We start from the raw sequence: 22,498 nt of genomic DNA, 5'->3' as shown, positions 1-22,498 counted from the left end.
AAGGAAAGAAATGCTTGTAAAGAAAGTGTGTATGTAAATTGTTGTTGAAGAAAATAATGTGTAGTTTCATTTCTATGTTTTTCTGTTTTGTGTTCTTGTTTTGGGAGTGTCCAAGATCTTCTACTCTTGGGAGAGTAGGATGATCTTGGGGTGGAAGAAGCATGACAGCCTTGGGTGAGAGGCTCTCCTTAAGGAGAGTGATCTCAAGGGTGTCCTTTGTGACCCTTGCTGCATAGGCCTTGTGTATGCATTTGGGGGTCATAAGGGGAGAGAAATGGCTTTGAGCCTTTGGGGGCATAAGGTGTGTGGGATGAATTTTGTTGAGTATTTTGTGTTGCCATGAGGTGGCTTGTGTTATATTTTTGGCTGCAGTCTCCCCAATGGTACTTGGTCCACTTCCACCCATAGATTGATCTCCACAAATGTGGTGATAGTGTAGCTGGGGATGGGAAAGTGTATGTGTTGTGTGTTTGCCCTATTGTTGTGTTGTATTGCCTGATTGTAACCCATCTAGGTCTTGATTCTCCTAGCTCGGGGGTGGCTTCTGGTAAGCCTAGGCTGGGAGGTGAGCATCCCATGGTCACAGTCCTAAGTTTTACTTGCAGGTGGCTTGGGGAAAAAGACTAGGAGTTGCAGATTTTGTGTTGCAGACTTCTATTCAGATTTCTGATTTTTATTTAAATGCAGAAAAGCAGAAAGAAATTGTAACCTTGTGAATTGTAGCAAAAAAAAAAAAAGAAGAGAAAGTGCATATGTAAATATAGGGCTTCAAATGATTCTGTTTCTGTTTAAATTAATGTACTCTTTATTTACTGTGTAAAAAAAATTAGAGAAAGATGACTGTTTGGATTATTTACCCATTTTTATATATGGGCTATTGTAATTATCATTCTGGAAAAACAATGCAAATTTAATTTTATGTTTTGATGCCTATTGTGTTGTAGTAGACTACATTTAAATCTGGTCTGTGACATGTTTATTTACTGCAATATTAAAGAAAAGAAACAGAAAAATGCATTAGGATTCCTTATTTACTATTTACTAGTTTATTTACTGCAAATGTTATAGAAAGAAAAAAGAAATGCAATAGGGTTATTATTTACTTGCATAGTTTAAATTCTATAAATTTTATGACTGTTTAAAAAAAAGAGAGAGGAGAACCAGAATTGTTTTATTTCTGTAGATAGTTAAATAAAAGGGAGAAGAAAACAGACCTATTCTAAACACTGAAAGAAGACTAAAAACAGAATGTAAATAGTTGAAAATCCCAAATCAATATAAGGGTTTTAACCCTATTACTTCAACATTTAGTCATATATATTTCTATATGTATATAAGTATATATATTGAAAATATATACCTATATATATATAAAATATATATATATATATAAGTTTCCTGTATGTGCATACCCCTGTAACAACAAAATAAAGGATGCATTTTGAACTTGTGCATCTCTGTTTCAAACATATAAAATATAATGCAGAATAAACTCTTTAATCATATATATATATATATATATATATATATTCTGCAATCTAAAGTCATGCTCTGTGGGTGCCTGTAGAAGAAAATATCTTCATATTCATAAATGATATTGTGCATATTATATATATATATATAATATACATAATATACATTTGATATTTAAAAAAAAAAAAAACACATCACATAAATTATGCCCCCACGAAATACTTAAATAAAAACAAAAAAAAATTTAGTAATAATAATGCTAGCCGAACCACTGTGTGTAAACACAGTGGATGACTCTCGGGCCGCGCCACTGTGTTTACCCATAGTGGACGGCACGGGAAAGCCGAGCCACTGTGTGTAAACACAGTGGGCGGTGCTCAGGCCGCGCCACTATGCTTACCCACAGTGGACGACACGGAGGGTGCCGCCACTGTGTGTAAGCACAATGGACGGTCCGCGGCCGCCACTGTGCTTATACACAGTGGACGGCACCGCCGTCACTGTGTATAAACACAGTGGCGATCGGGAGAGCCCTGCGCCGCCTCCTCCCCTCATTCCCCCCTCTGCGAAACCCTCCGCCGTGCCCTAGCTTCGCCGTACTTGCGATCTCCAAACCAAAAGGGGGACAAACAATAAAATAAAGGGGTTTAATAAACCCTAACCCATTTCGGGTTAGGGTATGAAATGATGAATAAAATAAAATAAGAGTAATATATATATAAAAATGCAACCCTAACCCAATTTCGGGTTAGGGTTAGCATTTTAATAATAATATATATATATATATATATATATATATATTTGGGAGATTTAGATTGGTGTATTATAATTTGATTTTTAATTTCACAATGAGGGTTAGTATATAAGAATTTATATTGTGATTTTATATATATATATATATATATATATATATATATATATATATATATATATATATATATATATATAAGGAATTTTAAAGTTAGATTTTAGTATATAATTTGGGGTTAAGTTTATAATTGAAATATTATGGAAATTTAAACCCTGATTTTAATAATTGAATTATTATGGGATTTTAGACTTTTGATTTTAATATATATATAAATATGGGGTTAATTTAGTAATTGAATGATTATAAGTTCCCATTCCTTAGAAATTTAAATTTCAATTAATTCAAGGGGGTTAATAATAAAGGACTATTATAGTTGGAGAAACTATACGTTTAATCCAGCAATATATTTAATTAATCAATGGACTTACCGCCCCCATGTAATTGGACGTCAGGAAAATTTAAAAAGGAGGAATTTGTAAATTTATGAACCTTAAGCCCTTGAGACCGACTTTTTGGTCGGATTGAAAATTAATTGACAAAATCAGGGGATTTAGGGAAAATTAGAATTGGCCCTAGTTTATTGTCGGATTTTAGTGGGCAAATGACATTGTAGAAATTCGAAAACCCTCATCGGGTGGATGTGTATAATAAATTTTATTTGAGCATCAGTTAATCAATAACAATATCATTATATGACCGGGAATGATTTAATACATTAAGATAACCAATTATCCCTTGAATTAATTAGCGACAACTTGTCTTAGGTAATTGAGCTAGCTAACTAATCCGCAATGCAAATTAATCTCAACCAAACAAGTCGCTCGCTCGAGTTGGTTATTTAACTTAACCTTAGTAAGTATTTACATCCTAGAAAAGACAAAACCTTAAATACAGTTGTTATATATTAGGATTTATAGCGAGTTCATGACGTCAAAAAAAAAAATTTGTTGTTCCGTTTTTGTGCCCTAAAGTTTGGGCACGACAATGTGCAAGAAGTTCATAAATTACACATGACACCTATTTGCCAGGTTTTCATCAGGGTACTTTCCCAAAGTGCCTGTTTGCCAGGTTTTCACCAGTGGACGAATTATTTTTGCTTTACTTTTTTTTTTCTTTTTCTTTTTTTTCACTTTTTTTTAACTTTTTTTTGGATTTTGACTTTTTCAATAGAAGATGGACACATGATAGGAGATGGAAGGACTCAAGCATATTTTTGTTTGGATAGTAGCCTTGAAAAAAAAAGGACCATGACCTTTAAAAGTATGCTCAAAGACGTTGGTAGGATAAGGACATGGAAAATAAGATAAGATGAAACTAAGGCAAAAATTTATGCAAAGGATGGGATCAAAGGGATCGAAGGATGGAAAATATGCATTGGATAATGGATAGGTTATTGGAAGAACTATGCTTGAGTGGATAGAAATGTTGGCAAGATCAACATTGGCACACACCTTGAGGGGTGATGGACTGATGGAGGAAAAATGGATCTCAGATTGTGAGATTTGGATGGAGGAATAGCTTGGGATTTTGGGACATAAGGGCCCAAAATGGATAAAAAGGTGATGAGACTTGAGAGGTTTGGATGGAGGAATAGTAATTTTAGATGCCAATTTTGATGTTTCTTTAGGATTTTGTGCTTCAAGGAGCCGCTTAGGGATCCACATGGTTTTTGATTTTTCATGCTTTTGTGGTTCCTTGGAGTGCATTGCTTGCACAAGGGATTTAGGAACCCATATATATTTTGACTTTGCTTTATTTTGCTCAGTGGGCCTTTGTGGCCTTTTGGATATTTCTTTTTCTTTATAGATCATATTGTTCTTTGTTTTGACATGTCGATTATATTGGACATGTTGATCCTTGAATACATGTGGATTTCTAGACTTATGACTTTTATACTTGGCATCCAAATTGCTTGGAGGGGGAAAGGAATGCATGGATGAATATGAATGAAATGGAGTTCTTTTGGATTGATGAAATTTACTCAAGGATGTGTGCCTTTTCTGACCTTGCATAGAGGATGAAGGAATATAAGGACCTAAGATGGATGGAAGGTGTGAAGGGGAAGGGATATGTTTGGATTTTGAAGGGATGTTGGATTTAGTAGGGGTACCCATGTCTTTAGGAATTTCACTGAGGCCATGACCCTTAATATTTTATTTAACATGAAGGGATTCTTTCTTATGAAGATCTACTCCTTTGCCTTTATGAATATCTTGACTTGTAGGATACTCTTTTCTTTGGGAAGAAGACGCGAGTCCATTATGAGGTGGATATGATATGAGAGAAATAATGAGATCTTGAAGTGGATCGGATTGCACCAAAGTGGAAGAACCCATTGTGCATGTCGAGGGTTCATGAACATCTTGCACTGACATGTTAGAATCATGAGGGGGATTAGGATCATGAGGGGGACTAGGATTGTGTAGTGAACATGGTTCAATGATAGGCTCTTCAAGAGGTGGAATGGGAGAAATAATGGGATCATCAAAAGAAATGCGATCTTGGAGTGTATATGGAGCATTAAGACAAGGAGATGGAGGAACAAAAGGATCTTGTGGAGGAGTTAAAGGAATAATTTGATCTTTACAAGGAGGAAGATCATTGGAATCCTCTTTAAAGTTTCTTTTCTCTGGACTTTTAATGGGATCATCGGAAAAGATGGAAGGGATATCTAGAATGTCAATGGGATTTGAAAGGACATTTTTTTCATGAAATGGAAGGGGATCGTTTGGGATTGGATGGACTGGGATATCTTGATCTTGCTCAAGGAGTGGAGTGTCAATAGAACTTTGGATAGGATGGACAAGAATAGGGGAATCATCGTGAGTGTCTGGGAACATGGGGTCCTGGTCAACAATTGGATGGGATGATAAGGTTTCAGGATCTTGATCTTGATTTTCTTTAGGACTCATTTCTTCGTGCTCTAAATTATCCTCTTGACATGAGGTTGGACTTTGGATATGCATGGGGGATTCTGACAAGGAATCAATGTTTTGGCATGAAGGAAATGCACTTTTAACATTTGTGATGGATTCTGGCAAGGAATCAATGCTTGAACATGAGGAAGAGGGACTTCGAATGGGGTCCTCTAAAATAGGTAATGGCAATAAAGTGCTTGGTGGCATTGGGTCTTTTATTTCTAAAACATGACAAGGATGTGCATCATGAATTGGATTATCATGGCAATCAATTATGGATAGCCCCTAGGTAATTTCATCCTTGGGTGTATTATTTGATGAGGACAATATGGAAGGTTCTTGTGAAACTTCTAGAGGTGTAGGGATAGATGCCACTGGAGAGTCAATTTGCTTGTGAGGGGATGAGGCATTGCTAGACATAAGTGTATTATTTTGATATTCCTCAAAGAACTCACTTGGTAATTTCCTTAAGATCATTGCAATAAAGCCACCTTTCTTTCGAGGTTTTGACATAGTTGTATCTAGAATTTGAACTTGTTTGGCAAGGAGTTGGTTCTGATCTGATGTCATGTTTTGATATTGGTCTTGGTTCAATTGTTGTGACATGTTTGAAACTTGGGCTGGTGTGTGTTGTAACCTTTGTTTTTGAATGTTTGGTTGTGGTTGCTGACATTGATATTCCACCATTGGTTGAACCATTTGTGGACATTGTATAGTTGGTTGGACATATTGTTGAAATTGGACCATTGGTTGTATTGGTTGTATATGTTGGACAATTGATTGAACCATTGGTTGTATTGGTTGAAAATCTGATTGATAGTAAACACCTTCTTGTTCTTGTTGTGGAGGCACATAATGCTGAAATTGATGTTGTCTCTTTTCTTGAAATTGTTTCATCATCTCTATTTGGGAGAGGAGAGCTGGTATGTCTGATCGTTCAAGAAGAGATCTTACATCAATTGGCTCAATCTTTGGATTTTGACCTGGAAATTTTTGAAACATTTTGGACATTTGTGATCTATTCTTCTCAATGTTTTTCACTCTTTGTTCCAAAATCTCATTTTCTTGAGCTAGTTTCTCCTCTAGTATTTGTATTTGGACATTTGTTTCATCATAAAAAGTTTGATCCAAGTTCTGAAACATGTAGAGATTGGATTGACATGATTAGTTTCTCAATTGTGATGACATGGCTTCATAAGAAGGTTGAGACCTCATTTCAACAAACATGTCACTATGCAATGCAACTAATGGGATTGACAAATGCAACCTAAAAGGATGAAAATGAAATCTATGGAAAGAATGCAACCTATGTTTTTGTTGTTTTTCAAGATTTGGACAAACTTTTTGGAATGCAAAGCTAAAGACACAACCTTGGGAAGTTGAAATGAAGCCAAGACCTTAAAGGACAAAGGAGCAAATGACAATAGGAAAAATTGACAATGTCTCCCCAATATGCTTGGATACTAAGCTAGGTTTGACCAAATGACATTGATGACAAAAAGACAAAAGTTTGATAAGGTCAAGACTTCCTAACAATAACTTAGGGTTTATCAAAGATTTGCATTACTCAAGTATGACAAAACGTAGTTTTGACACTATATGCAAAGGGACAATTACTATACAAATTACCCTAATATGATATGATAATGACCTAAGCTTAATGAAGAGACCTAGGGTATGCAAATGTGACCTAATGTTATGAGGACAAAGATGCAAATGAAAATGTATGACAATGCCAACCTAAGACAAAACCTAAGGTTGAATTAGGAAATGGTATTACTCTAATGCAAGAGGACACATGCAAATGGATGACCCTTATTGATATGCAAAGGAGTATGACCTAGGTGAAACCTAACCTTGGTAGTTGACAATGAATTTGCAAAATGCAAACCTAGGATGAACCTAATGTTGGACATGCAATATGACACCTAAGTGACATGAATGTTGAGACAAGATTTTGAAAAATGTTTGACAACCATGTTTGAAGGTGTTTTGAAATTTGTTGGATGAAATACTCCTGTGTTTAACCTTGTTTTGAATCAATTTGTCTTGTTTTTTGAAATGAGACACAACTCAACTTTTGACAAGTAAAGAAGACAAGATATTTTAACTTAGACTCAAAACAATCATGCTCATTCACACACTTCTTATGGTAAGTAAGGACAGTAGGTACTTGAGAGGTAGACTCGTTATGAGATTCAAGGAGAATACATAGATGCTTGACCCCACAGGCTCCCCTCCATGGCACTCACTTCTCAAGGCAGCCAAGCATCAGTCCCCATGGAAATCTCCCCCTGGAAAACTTAGTATCTCTTCCAAGTATCTGAACTTGTCCTTCTCAAGCAACTAGAAGGATTTTTGGCCTCTAAATACAAGGTGTTTAGTAAGGATTTCTGTTAAGCATTACTCCTTGGTGTCACGCAAGCGTGATTGAGACATTAAGCCCACCAAGATACCAAACAAATGTAGTCTCACAAGCATGATTTAGACCATGAGGCCCTACTCACTTTGGGTCGTTCCCTTCTCATGATTGTCACTTGCTTGCAAAAGAAAGCAAATGGTTGGGAAGGCAGGCCTTCTAAAGGTAACAAACAATCTGAACCAAGAGAATGGTATCGAAGATCTGGATTTCTGATCACCCGAAGAAGGATGAGAGCATACTCTCCTACTCCAATGTCAAACTCAAAAATCAAAGAAAACACATGTTCATTCCATCCTATTTAGCAATCATACTAGGTGCCTGATTAGGAATTACAAACACAAAGTTTAGTTGGAGTCCAAGGCAACCTGCAAAACCACCAAGTCAGAAGTTTGATTTGTTTGATCTTTAACTAGCGAACCTGCATACAATGTGTTAGTAGTTTCATTTGTTGTCTTTGTCATGTGTAATGCCAAGGTTCTACACAGAGAATCAATACCAAAGAAAAAACTAAAAAGTAGAAACATAATGCAAAACAAAGCAATTTGCAAGTAAAAACAGTGCCTTTTACCTCTGTTTCTGGCCTTACACAGGCGCAGAATGTCTCACACAGGCGCAGAATGCAGTAACACAGGCATAGAATGTAGTAACACAAGCACAGATCCCTTTGACACAGGTGCAAAAGTCCTTGACATAGGCGCATATTTCTTGACACAGGTGCAAAACTCTCCTACACAGGCGCAGAAGTGCCCAGAAAGCCCTGCATTACCCTGTTTCTTGGGTTTTTCACCTGCAAATCATCTCAAAAGCACTCAAAAGCATGGTTAGGGGGTTAGTTCACATTGGGTTCACCAATTAATGTAGATAGGAATCTAGAAATCATCAAAGCAAGATAAACATTAGCCTAGTTCAATCACGAAAACTAAAATGCAGTGATAACAATCCTAAAAACACTCAATAAAGACATGAAAACAAGACATCAATTCAAACGCAAACCATTGCAAACTTGAATGTATCCTTCATGTGGCTCCATTGTCCTTCTTTCTCCTTCAAATAGCTTTGTTTGTGGATCTCACCTACTAGTGCATAAGCATGATGTGAAAGCAAGTAGACAAGATGAGACGACAGCATAAGGGTACTAGAAGCGTGATTGATTTGATCAGGGGCTTTGATTGAAGAAATTCATCCAATTTATAGACAAATTGGAGAAAAGAAAAGATTAGCATGAAGATGATTCGAATGGAAATTCAAATCAGGAATAGCAAAATTATGACAAGTGTATGACAAATTACTATGCAAGGATTTATGACAATTTATGACAAATTGCTATGCAAGGATTTATGACAATTTATGACAATTTATGACAAATTGCCATGCAAGGATTTATGACAAGAATTTGAAATAGAAATAGACATTGAGGAATTTAGGAGAAATTAGAAAATTAAGTTAGAAATGATGACTTGGAAATTAGGAAATTGATGCAAATTAGGTAAATTAATTAATAATTTCTCCTTCATTAATTAATTTACAAAAAGAGGAGGAATTAATTAGCCAATTAAATAAACATTTAATTGTGACAAGAAGACTTAGGATAAATAAATAAATTATTTAACCTAGAGAGAAAATGGAGAGAAAATGACAAACAAGGTTAAATGAATAAATCATGAAACCCTAGAAGATAAATTAGAAATGCAAGGACGACAATTAGGTCTTGATGTAAGATTGATTTGATGTTGATTCGATTTAATCATGATTCTGACTTGATAAATGATTTGATTGATAAACAATTGAAATTGGTTGACAAATTGACCAATATTGATAAAGAGACCAAATTGATATGCGCCAATTAACATGATTGAAGAGGAAAAGGATCGATGACAAATCGATCGCAAAATTGACGAGATTGACAAAGACAAGGATCGATGACAAATTGATCGCAAGATGACAAGATTGAAAACAACAATGATCGATGACAAATCGATCGCAAGTTGACAAGATTGAAAAGAGGACAATGATCAATGACAAATCAATCACAAAATGACAGGATTGAAAAGAGGACAAAACCCTAATTAGGATTTGACGATGTCCAAAATGATGACAAATGAGCATGCACATTGATGCGATAGGATAAGATCGATCAAAATTATGACTGAAGATTGTTATCGATAAGACCAAATTTGAAAGCGAGACAAATGAAGAATGCAAAAGAAGTACTTGATGCTCGCAAATGATAAAGACCAAGTGCGTAACATAGGAGAAATGTTAATGTGACGCAAAAACCCTAAAATAAGGCAATGCGCAGATGTTAAAGTATGACTTTGCAAGCGTTGACCATTTTTAGACATCTACAGTCATTGATGTCAATATGCTGAAGTATGAATCGGTATATTGAAGTAAGCAAACTAGCAAGTGAATCAATATGATGGTATGAACTGGTATATGCAAAAAGTGAACTGGTATGTTGGAGTGTGAACTGGTATATGCAAAGTTTGTATCGGGGTTTCATTTGATATGACTACCAGTTGGTAGTCTCAGCTTCAGGGTTTCTGGTTGATGCATTCCATGTCTGTGTGATTTGATCGACAACATCTTGTGATGAGTTAGCATTGAAATGAAGATTAGATCATGTTGCCATGTCAGCCTTGTGCGCATGAAGGATCTCCTTGAGGATCTTGCATGAAGAAGATTGATTCTATCTACCTCAAGAATGTGCAAAATCTTAGTAAACGGTGGAGAGTGCGTGATGGGTTATCAACTTGTGAAGAATGGATGATGGAGAACATCTTGAGATTTGTTCAAGATTATTTTACCCTATGTAATGTGTTTAAATGGTTAGGATTGGACCAACTGTATTGTTAACCTAGATGCTTAGGGTTTTAGGTTTTGGCCACCGACCTAATTGTTGTCTATAAGGTCGATGATGATTTTTATTTGAAGTTGTTGGCAAATGATTGTATGAGAGGTGATTCTTGCCAGACCTAAAGAATAAGCAGAGATCTGCAGAGTGTGATTGCAGATGTAAAGAAACAGAAGCAAGTCTACCTTGGCATTAAGTGTTGTTATCAGATCAATGTATTACCTGTTGACTTCTAACCATTTCAGCAGATGGAAAATCCCTTTACCAGGTAGCTTTAATAGGCTTTTTGTAAATCCTTTAACAAGGTGACTCAAAATCATTGAGTTCTTCAAATCCTCTTACAAGTTAATCTTTAATAGGGTTTTAACCTCTAACCGGGTATTTAGCCATCCCTTGACCAGGTGATCCCTAGTAGGATCGGTTCCTAGCAGAACCAGTTGTAAAGTTTTTAACCGAACTAGGCTCCTAACAGAGCGAACTTTAGAAGAGTTCAAGAACAACTTGTGGGTATTCATCCCCACCGTGGTTTTTCCTAGTTGGGTTTCTATGTGAAAAATCAGTGTGTTATGTGTGATGCTTTTTCATGTGATGTTTTAGTGTTTTCTGTTAAGCGGTAATGCAAGCTGATCCAATGGTCATTGTATTTCTAATGTATTACTTGCTTAAGCATATGGGTGAATTTGAGATGAGATATTAGGTTTTGAGAAGATCTAGATGTTACTGGTCTATGTCTTTTACAGTCATACTATGTTTTACTGGTAGTACCTTGATTTAGATTGGTGATATTGTTTGCCAGTTAGTGCAGTCTTTGCAGTTTAAGTTGTTGAAGAAGTTTTTGTCCATACTAATTCACGCCCCCTCTTAGTATCTATTGGGTATTTACTATTCATCATTATTCATCAATTGGTATCAGAGCATCCTCTAGGTCCTTTGTGTTATAAGCTTAACCTCTTGAGGAAAAGATCTTATTCTAATGATGAAGAGGGGAGGTCCTAAGTTCAATAGAGATAGCTTTAAGATATGGAAGGATAGAATGAAGATCTACATTAAAAGCATGGGTGCTCAACACTGGAACTATGTTGAGAATAATTATGTTGTCCCTACTGGTACTCTCACTGATGATCAAAGAAGAGAAATTTAGGAGAATGGGCAAGTCATGGAAGCTCTTATCAGTAGTCTATTTGATATTGATTTTATAGATGTTCAAGACAAAGACAATCCCAAAGATGTATGGGATACCCTAGAGACTATCTATGGTGGTGATGAGCATGTGAAGCAAGCTAAGGAAGAGAGCCTTAGGGGAAAATTTGAAGACATGCGGATGGTTGAAGGAGAGACCATTCAACAATATGGGATAAGAATTAAAACTGTTGTAGGAGACATCAAGAGTGCAAGAGGTACAATGGATAATTCCACCATTTTTAGCAAATTTTTGAGATCCTTATTACCGGTCTATGTAATAAGGGTTGCCGCTATTCAGGAGTTGAGATCTATTGACAAGACAAAGGTATCCCTAGATTCCATCATTGCTAAGTTGACCACATATGAGCTAAACAATTACGATGGAAGTGTTTAGAAGACTGAATTAGCCTTTAGAGCATCTGCTGCACTATCTAGAAAGGGAAAAGAGGTTGGTACCAGCTGTGAACCCAAACAAAGTAGGGATATGGATGATGAGGAGATCTTGATGGAGTTTGAAGCTCTTCTTGCCAAGAGACTTCCTAAGGGAACTGGAAAATATAGAGGTAAGCTCCCTTTGAAATGTTTTTCTTGCAATAGGATAGGACACATTGTTGTCAACTGTCCCAACAGTGATAATAAGGACAAATTAGAGAAGTTTTAGAAGTTCAAAGGAGGAAATAGGAGAAATTGTCATGTTGCAGTCGATGAAGGTGTCACTGATGATGTATCAAAAGATGAAGAAAGCGAAGACATAGTGTTTGTAGCCATTAAGGAAGATGTGTCAGACAAGAAGGCTCTTGTCTCCCACTTTGATAATTCTAATGAGTGGATTATTGATAGTGGATGTTCTCACCACATGACTGGTGATGGGAGGAAGTTTCTATCTCTTGAAGAGTACGATGGAGGTGTAGTCCGATTTGGTAATGATGAACCATGTATGGTAAAAGGCAAAGGGTCCATCTCTCTAAATGGAAAAGGTAGTGCTGATAATGTGTATTGGGTAGAAGGTCTTAGGCATAACCTTTTGAGTGTTGCCCAGCTGAATGATAAAGGACTCACTCTGGAATTCAAAGATGGAGTATGCAAAATAAAAGGAAAGAGTGGTGAACTGATGGCCACTGGTATGTATACCAAAGGTAATTTATTTCAATTAAATGCAAATATCAGTCAATGTCTAATGGCTAAGTTTGATGACAGTTGGATATGGCATAAGAGACTCTGCCATGTAAATTTTGATAATATTGTGAAGGCCAGTAAGATCAAGGCACTTAGAGTATTGCATGTGCTAAACAAACCAGAGAATCCTTTGTGTAGAGAATGTCAACTAGAGAAAATGTCTTCCTCAACCTTCAAAGGTAAATCTTTCATAGTAGATAATTTACTTGATCTTGTGCACACTGATTTGTGTGGTCCTATGAAAAATAGGAGTGTTCAGAGAGATAGGTACTTTATGATTCTTACTGATGATTGCTCAAGAATGATGTGGGTCACATTCTTGAAAGACAAGTCTCAAGATTTTGGAAAGTTTAAAGCCTTCAAAGCACTAGTTGAAAAGGAAAATAGTAAGAGGATTAAATGCCTTAGAACCGACCAAGGAGGTGAGTTCACTTCTGGTGAATTCAATAAGTACTGTAAAGAGAACAACATCAAGAGGCAACTATCTTCCCCCTGGAATCCACAGCAGAAAGACCTAGCAAAAAGGAACAACAGGACTGTAGTTGAAGCTACCAAAATGATGTTGATTCAAGGGAAGGTTGCTCACACATTTTGGAGAGAAGCGATGAGCACTACAGTCTACACTATGAACCGGGTACTCATCAAGAAAGGTAAGGATAAAACTCCTTATGAGTATTGGACCAGTAAAACTCTCATAGTAAGTTACTTTAGAGTGTTTGGTAGCAACTGTTATATCAAGAGAAGTGAATACCAAAGAAAGTTTGATGGAAAATGTGATGAGGGAATATTCCTAGGGTATTCAACCAAGAGCAAAGCTCTCAAGTGTTTTAACAATAGGACTCAGAGAATTGTTGAAAGTAGCAATGTTAGAGTTGACGAAACCTCTGAGAAACCTGAGAAACTAGTAGCGAGCGAGTGGTAGATGAACCGATGTAACCTTCTAGGAATCGGTTGCAAAACAACCAAGTACAAGTAAGAGTGATCCTACACCATTGAATGCTGATGAAGATGAGGATGAAGAGGAAAATCAAGAGGAATCAGTTAAGATCATTCCTAGGTATGTAAAGTTGCATCATGATCCAAAGTAGATCATAGGGGATAAGGATGTAGGAATACTTACAAGAAGAAAGGTCAGAGAGAATTCTTGCATGATTTTTGAATTTGAGCCCAAAACATTTAAAGAGGCACACAAAGATGAAGACTGGATTAAGGCTATGGAAGAGGAACTTGACTAGATAGAAAAGAGTGGTACATGGTCTTTGGTACCCAGACTTGAGCACAAAAATGTTATTGGCACCAAATGGGTTTTTAGAAACAAGCTGAATGAAGATGGCACAGTGGTAAGAAACAAAGAAAGATTGGTATGTAAGGGATATGCTCAAGAAGGAGAAGACTATGGAGAAACCTTTTCTCCAGTAGCTCGATTGGAAGGAGTTCAAATGCTACTTGCATATGCAGCCTTCAAGGGATTCAAAGTGTATCAGATGGAAGTAAAATCTGCATTCCTTAATGGAATACTTGAAGAGGTAATGTATATAGACCAACCAGATGGGTTTGCCCTATCAAAATATGGTGATATGGTGTGTAGGATACATAAAGCCTTGTATGGATTGAAGCAAGCACCTAGAGCATGGTATGAACGTTTACACTCCCATCTTGGGAAGATTGGATTTGAAAGAACAAGTGAAGATAGAAATATCTATCTGAAGATAGAAGGAGATCAGATTCTGATCTGTGAAGTGTTTGTTAATGACATAATTTTTGGTGGAGATGACAAGATGAGCCATGCATTTGCAGATGAAATGAAGAAGGAATTCGAGATGTCACTAATTGGAGAGATTAAGTTCTTCATTGGACTATAGATTCAACAAATGAAAGATGGTATCTTTATCACTCAGTCCAAGTATGTCAGAGAGGTGTTGAAGACCTTTGGCATGGAAGACAACAAACTGGTTGGTACACCGATGATGACCGGTTGTAAATTGTCAAAAGAAGATGACTCAGCGTTGGTGAATGAGAAGGAATACCGGTCAATGATTGGTAAGTTGCACTATGTAGTACATAGCAGATCGGACATTGCACATGCAGTGGGCATTGCTGCACGTTTCTAGAAAAGTCCAAGAGAATCCCACTTTGTAGCAGTCAAGCAGATTCTTAGATATCTAAAGGGAACTATAGATTATGGATTGTGGTATCCATACAATAATGATTTGAATCTCAAAGTGTTTACTGATGCTGATTGGGCTAGTAATGTGGATGACTGGAAGAGCACAACCGGTGGTGCATTCTTTCTCGGTGGTAGACTAGTCTCATGGATGAGCAAGAAGCAGAGTTGTAGCTCTCAGTCAACATCATAAGCAGAATATGTAGGAGCATTTATGAACTACACTCAGACAATTTGGATGAAGCATGTATTAAGTGGTTTCAAAGTCCCTGTATCTGAACCGGTGAGTATATTTTAGGATAACACAAGTGCAATTAATATTTCCAAGAATCCGGTATTGCATGCTAGAACCAAGCACTTCGAGCTCAAGTATCATTTCTTGAGGGAGAAAGTTCAGAATGAAGAGGTTGTATTGGAACATGTTTCCAGTAAAGAGGAGTTAGTAGATATATTCACTAAGCCTCTATTGAAGGCTACATTTACTTATTTAAGAGGTGAATTAGGGGTGTTGCCCCTTTAAGAGGTGAACTAAAGGTATATGCTCCACATTAGTTAGGTATTACATTATCAAATATTTTTAGGATTGATGTGTTGAAGGATACTACTCCTCAAGGGGAGCAACATAGTAGATCATGGATGCTTGTGCCTCCACTTTGGCATTGCTATCAAAGGGGAAGAAGATGTGAAGTAGAGAAGATATCTACAGTATTGAATACATATAATATGGAAGAAGATGTAGATATATCTTTGTGTATTGCCATAAATGCCAAAGGGGGAGATTGTTGGCATATATACAGAGTTTGATGACATGATGGGATTACATGTTGTCATTGATATCAATATGCTGAAGTATGAACTGGTATATTGACGTAAGCAAACTAGCAAGTGAACTAGTATGATGGTATGAACCGGTATATGAAAAAAGTGAACTGGTATGTTGGAGTGTGAACATGTATATGCAAAGTTTGTATCGGGGTTTCATTTGATATGACTACCGGTTGGTAGTCTCAGCTTCAGGGTTTCTGGTTGATGCATTCCAAGTCTATGTGATTTGAACGATGACATCCTGTGATGAGTTAGCATTGAAATGAAGATTAGATTGCATTGCCACATCAGCCTTGTGCGCATGAAGGATCTCCTTAAGGATCTTGCATGAAGAAGATTGATTCTATTTACCTCGGGAATGTGCAAAATCTTAGTAAATGGTGGAGAGCGCGTGATGGGTTATCAACTTCCAGAAGCAGTGAAGAACAGATGATGGAGAACGTCTTGAGATTTGTTCAAGATTGTTTTACCGTATGCAATGTGTTTAAACAGTCAGGATTGGACTGACTGTATTGTTAACCTAGATGCTTAGGGTTTTAGGTTTTGGCCACCAACCTAATTGTTGTCTATAAGGTCGATGATGATTTTTATTTGAAGTTGTTGGAAAATGAATGTATGAGAGGTGATTCTTGCTAGACCTAAGGAGTAAGCAGAGATCTATAGAGTGTGATTGCCGATGTAAAAAAACTAAAGTGGATTTGCCTTGGCATTAAGTGTTGGTATCATATCAGTGTATTACCTATTGACTTATAACCATTTTAGCAAATGGAAAATCCCTTTATCGGGTAGCTTTAACAAACTTTTTGTAAATCCTTTAATAGGGTGACTCAAAATCATTGAGTTCTTCAAATCCTCTTACAAGGTAACCTTTAACAGGGTTTTAACCTCTAACTGGGTATTTAGCCATCCCTTAATTGGGTGATCCCTAGCAAGATTGGTTCCTAGCAAAACTAGTTGTAAAGTCTTTAACCAGACTAGGCTCCTAAAAAAGTGAACTTCAGAAGAGTTCAAGAATAACTTGTGGGTATTCATCCCCACCGTGGTTTTTCCCAGTTGGGTTTCCACGTGAAAAACCAGTGTGTTATGTGTGATACTTTTTCATGTGATGTTTTATTATTTTCTATTAAGTGGTAATGCAAGCTGATCCAATGGTCATTGTATTTTTGATGTATTAGTTTCTTAAGCATATGGGTGAATTTGAGATGAGATATTAGGTTTTGAGAAGATCTAGATGTTATCGGTTTATGTCTTTTACAGTCATATTGTGTTTTATCGGTAGTGCCTTGATTTAGATTGGTGATATTGTTTACCAGTTAGTGCAGTATTCGTAGTTTAAGTTATTGAAGAAGTTTTTGTCCATATTGATTCACCCCCCCTCTCAGTATCTGTTGGGTATTTACTTTTCATCATTATTCATCAATATGGAGAAATATCATTCAACATGATCCCCTATACAAGGATGAATTTAAGTTGTCTCAGCCAAAAGAAAAGAAAGGTGTTTTCGATGGTCAGAAAGATGAAACTCAGACTGAGGATCATCTGAAAGATCAAGATAACACTACATTTAATGGTGAGACCAGTGATACCCCTTGGGTGGTGGAAAAGTCTACATCCCCTAAGATCCAATAGGTTGATGCTGCACCAAGTGGCAACATCGGTGCAAAAGATAAAGGGGGTGGTTAAAAGAAGAAGGATGCTGAGACTGTAGAGGCAAAGGTTGGAGAGTCTAACAAGGGAAAAGATGTAGTTGATCCAAAAATTGTCACTCCTCTGATTATAGGGACCCCACCTCAAATCCCTATAAATCTATATGCTTTTCTGAGCCTTGGACAAATGTCTCTTGTAGAAAAGCTCATTTCTCGTAGCTATTGTGCAAGATCAGGCTAGCCAGGATTTGGTGGAGTCTGAATTTGAGGACAAGAAGATAATTTTGATGTCAGTAGATGTTTTGCACAAGGTGGCTCTAGATGTATAGTTGGATTCCAATAATAGCCCCTCTGATAAATTGTTGCAATTAATTAACAATGTGAATACCAGTTTTGATTCCTTAGAGAAGTCTACTACTTAGAAAGTTTTGGATAGATTTAAGGATTTTAGGATGTAGGCATTTTGAAAGATGATTGGGGATGATAGAGTGAGGCTAAATAATAGACTACTGATTATTTCTGATGTATTTTCAGAAGGAAAAAAATTGTACAAGTCTTGTCTAATTTTGTCCAAATTCACTGTAGACATAAACAAGCAGATAGGTGTTTGCCAAGACAAGCTTATAAGTATTTCACAGTCCTTTGATCCAAATGTATCTCTAAAAAGCAGTGTTGAACGAAAGATTATGGCTTTAAATGATCAAATCTCAAGCCTCCAAGTGGACAAGGACAAGATTTTGAGAGAAGTTGGTGAACTATGAAACTTGATTGCCCCCTAGTTGGACATCATGTTGAGTAATAAGGTAGATTGTGTGAAGGAAATGGCCCGACCTGTGCCATATGATCTAAAAGAATTAGAAATTCATACAACTATATTTAGTGTTTTATCATAGTTTTGGTTAACTTGAAGAGTGGGTGGGATACTCACCTAGGATTGTTGAAGACTATTAATGCTGACATCTTCAAGTATTTGTAAATCCTTTGACAAATATCTCTGTATATAAATTTTGGACAACACCCCATCTTTGGCATTGTTGTCAAAGGGGGATAAGTACAGAAAAAAATGTACAATATTGAAGAGTGGAATTATTTATCTAAGGGGGAGCCTTAGAAATTCTTTTGGCTCTTTTGAACCGGTGTACAACACCCAAGACTTAGTCATTTTTCACAAGTGTTGCCATCAATGCCAAAGGGGGAGAATGTTGGCAATTGACACTCATCCAGTAGTTTTTGGTTATTTTTAGTGGCTGAATATTGGTTTAGGGTTTTCATTGATGGTAACTCTTCATGGAGATTTGATCTGGTGATCATAATTCTTTTTATCTAGAAGTGGGTGTTAACCGATAGCTGATTAACCAATATTTCAGGAAGAACAAAACATCTTTGGGTCCGGAATCTTTCTGGTGATTTTGGTGTATTGAAATGTGTTTGGGAAGATTGGGCCAACTTAGACACATAATTATATTATTATTTTAGTGATCCACATTTATCCTTGGTTAGCCGGTCAAGCCGACATGTGAATACAAGTTACACTTGCAAACCGACATCATGTATGACCTATTTTTTGATTGTCAGTATATAAGTTTGGTTTGGATGATCTTTTTGGTGTATGATGTGATTGTGTGCGAGCGAGAGGTGATTGAGAATCTATTTTGGCATAGTTTCACATGCACATTCTTGATCCGGTAGCTAACTGAGACAGAGAACATGTTGCTATTTTGGATATGTTGATATGGTTTTGTCATTGATATCAACACTTGTCAACACTTGTCAAATACTTGAGAACACTTGGAGATCTTTGGTTATGTTCACCGACATGATCAATGACTTATCCATAGTCACCGGTATCTAGTTAACCGGCAAGATTATATTGTTCATCGACACTAAGGATGATCTGTTATCATCTAAAGATTACTTGGTTATGTCAAACACATCGTTTGGACACTTGGTCTTGGTGATTTGATTATTGATCTAATCGGGTTTGCATATTTGTTGTTACTGGCAAATAGGTCCAGGATATGCACTGGCAAGCTTATCTATTCAAGATCAGTATGACACATCATGAAGATTATTTATTATTATTGTAAATGCATTGAGTCAACATCATGCATCACATATTGATTCATTTTTAATTGATTTTATTGTAATATCTTAGTGAGTCGACCTACTCATTTGGTCTTAGCTTTTGGTATATATGTAAGATCTCATTTATGAGATTATGTGTGAGAGTGTGGAAAAGGATTTTAATAAGGTATATGCGAATATAAGTAGAGCTATACACGCAAACATCATTCAAAATTGAAGGAAGATTTGAAGAAGGCAAATCAGAGCTTAACCGGTACTGAATCCAACATATGAAGATGCTATTTTGAGCAGTACATTATCATTGGATTTAACCATCCAATTGTAGTCAGTCTGACTCCCATTTTGTGATTAAGCAGTGAGCTCTAGGCAGTTGGCCTTTCTGCATGTGCAGACTCCATATTGTACACACATACTATCTGTTGTAGTATCATCTAATTGTGGGTAAGGTTTCCCACCGTGGTTTTTCCCCTTACAGGGTTTCCACGTACAAATAACTATGTTATGTGTTGTGTATGTTATTTGTCTTTCTGTTTCATGCATTAAACTTTACCGGTACTGCAATTAACTATTAAACTGTCTACCAACATTAAAGTTTGGTTAAGTTAGTTTTGATTTGTATTTATTGGACAACTGATTCATCCCCCCCCCCTCAGTTGCCTCTGGGACCTAATAATTGGTATCAGAGCCTAGTTCTCTTTTTATAGAAGTTTAACAAATTGAGAAGATCCAATGTCTACTAACTATTTCAGGAAGGATAGTCCGAAGCTTGATGGAACCAACTATGGTATATGGAAGATTAGGATGGAGACACACCTGAATTGCATTGGAAAGGACATATGGGATGTTACAAAGAATGGCTATACTATTCCTACTCAAGGTCAACCTAATCCACCAACCTTGGCTAAAGATGAGTAAAATGATTGCAAAGTAAGAGAAGCAGCTTTGAGTGCATTGTCAAATCAGCAAATCATGGGATTATCAGATAGATCTACTGCTAAAGCTATTTTGGATAAATTGGAAACATTGAATGAAGGTGATACCACAGTCAAAATTGCAAAACTGGAATGCTTCTAAGTCAAGTATGAAAATCTGAAAATGGAAGAAGATGAAAGGATTTCTGCTTTTATGGAAAGAGTAAATGAAATTTGTAGACGTCCAAAAATGGTCAACGCTTGCGGAGTCATACTTTAACATTTGCTCATTGCCTTATTTTAGGGTTTTTGCATCGCATTAACATCTCTCCTATGTCGCGCACTTGGTCTTTATCATTTGCGAGCATTGAGTCCTTCTTTTGCATTCTTCATTTGTCTCGCTTTCAAATTTGGTCTTGTCGATAACAATCTTCAATCATGATTTTGGTCAATCTTATCCTGTCACATCAATGTGCATATTCATTTGTCATCATTTTGGACATCATCAATCCTAATTAGGGTTTTGTCCTCTTATCAACCTTGTCGACTTGTGATCGATTTGTCATCGATCGTTGTTATTTTCAATCTTGTCATCTTGCGATCGATTTGTCATCGATCGTGGTCATTTTCAATCTTGTCATTTTGCGATCGATTTGTCATCAATCGTCGTCCTTCTCAATCATATCGATTTGGATCAATTAGTTATTGTTCCTCATCAATTGGTGCATTTATCAATCAAATCATTTATCAGCGTTGGTCCTTTGTTAGTCGTGATCAAATCGCATTGGCATCAATTATCTTTTGTCAAGACCTAATTGTCGTCCTTGCATTTTCTAATTCATCTTCTAGGGTTTCATGATTTATTCATTTAACCTTGTTTGTCATTTCTCCCTCTAGGTTAAATAATTTATTTATTTATCCTAAGTCTTCTTGTCATAATTAAATGTTTATTTAATTGGCTAACTAATTCTTCCCTCTTTGTGAATTAATTAATAAATGAAAAATTGTTAATTAATTCACTTAATTCCTAATTTCCTCATTTTCTAATTTCCTAATTTCGATTCTCTCCTATTTTTCTCCTAATTTCATGGGAATGACACTTCAATTTGTCATAATTTGTCATAATTGACAATCAATCAATTTTGACATAGCAATTTGTCATAATTGTCAATCAATCAATCTTGCATAGAAAGTGCAAATTTGTCATAATTTGTCATATTTGTCATTCTTGATTTGCAATTTCCATTTGAATCTCTTCATGCTAATTTGATCTTTTCTCCAATTTGTCTATAAATTGGATGAATTTCTTCAATCAAGGCCCCTGATCCCTGGTCGAATCAATCACGCTTCTAGTATTCTTGCGCTACCAGCTTGTCTACTTGCTTGCACATCATGCTTATGCACTAGTAGGTGAGATCCACAAACAAAGCTATTTGAAGGAGAAAGAAGGACAATGGAGCCACATGAAGGAGACATTCAAGTTTGCAATGGTTTGCATTTGAATTGATGTCTTGTTTTCATGTCTTTATTGAGTGTTTTTAGGATTGGTCATTGCAATTGAGTTTTCATGATTGAACTAGACTAATGTTTATTTGCTTTGATGATTTCTGATTTCCTAGTTACAAAATTGTTTTGGGCATACAATGTTGTGGAGGAACCTTAAGTGAAGATGAAATTGTTTCTAAAGTTTTAAGAGCTTTTCCACCGACATATAAAATGAAAGTAACTGCTATTGATGAATTGAGAACAATGCCTAATGCACCAGTATCTAGAGGCACTTTGGTTGGAAAACTTTCAGCTTTTGAACTTGAGGAATTTGGTCCTGTTGCTACTATTAAGACAGATTTAGCTTTCAAGGCATCATCATCATCATTTGAGAAATCTGATTGGAAAGCCTTTTATCAAGAGAACTTGAAGAAATTAGAAAGGAGAATGAGGAATTGGAAGAGCTTGAAGCACTATTTGCAAGGAAAATGCCTAAAGGTCTAGTTGGAAGTAAGTATGAAGGTAAAACACCATTTAAATATTTTA

The sequence above is a fragment of the Cryptomeria japonica genome, chromosome 3, assembly GCF_030272615.1.
Source record: "Cryptomeria japonica chromosome 3, Sugi_1.0, whole genome shotgun sequence".
NCBI lineage: Eukaryota > Viridiplantae > Streptophyta > Pinopsida > Cupressales > Cupressaceae > Cryptomeria > Cryptomeria japonica.
The sequence above is the reverse complement of the archived record's forward strand: the minus strand, read 5'-3'. Positions refer to the sequence as shown.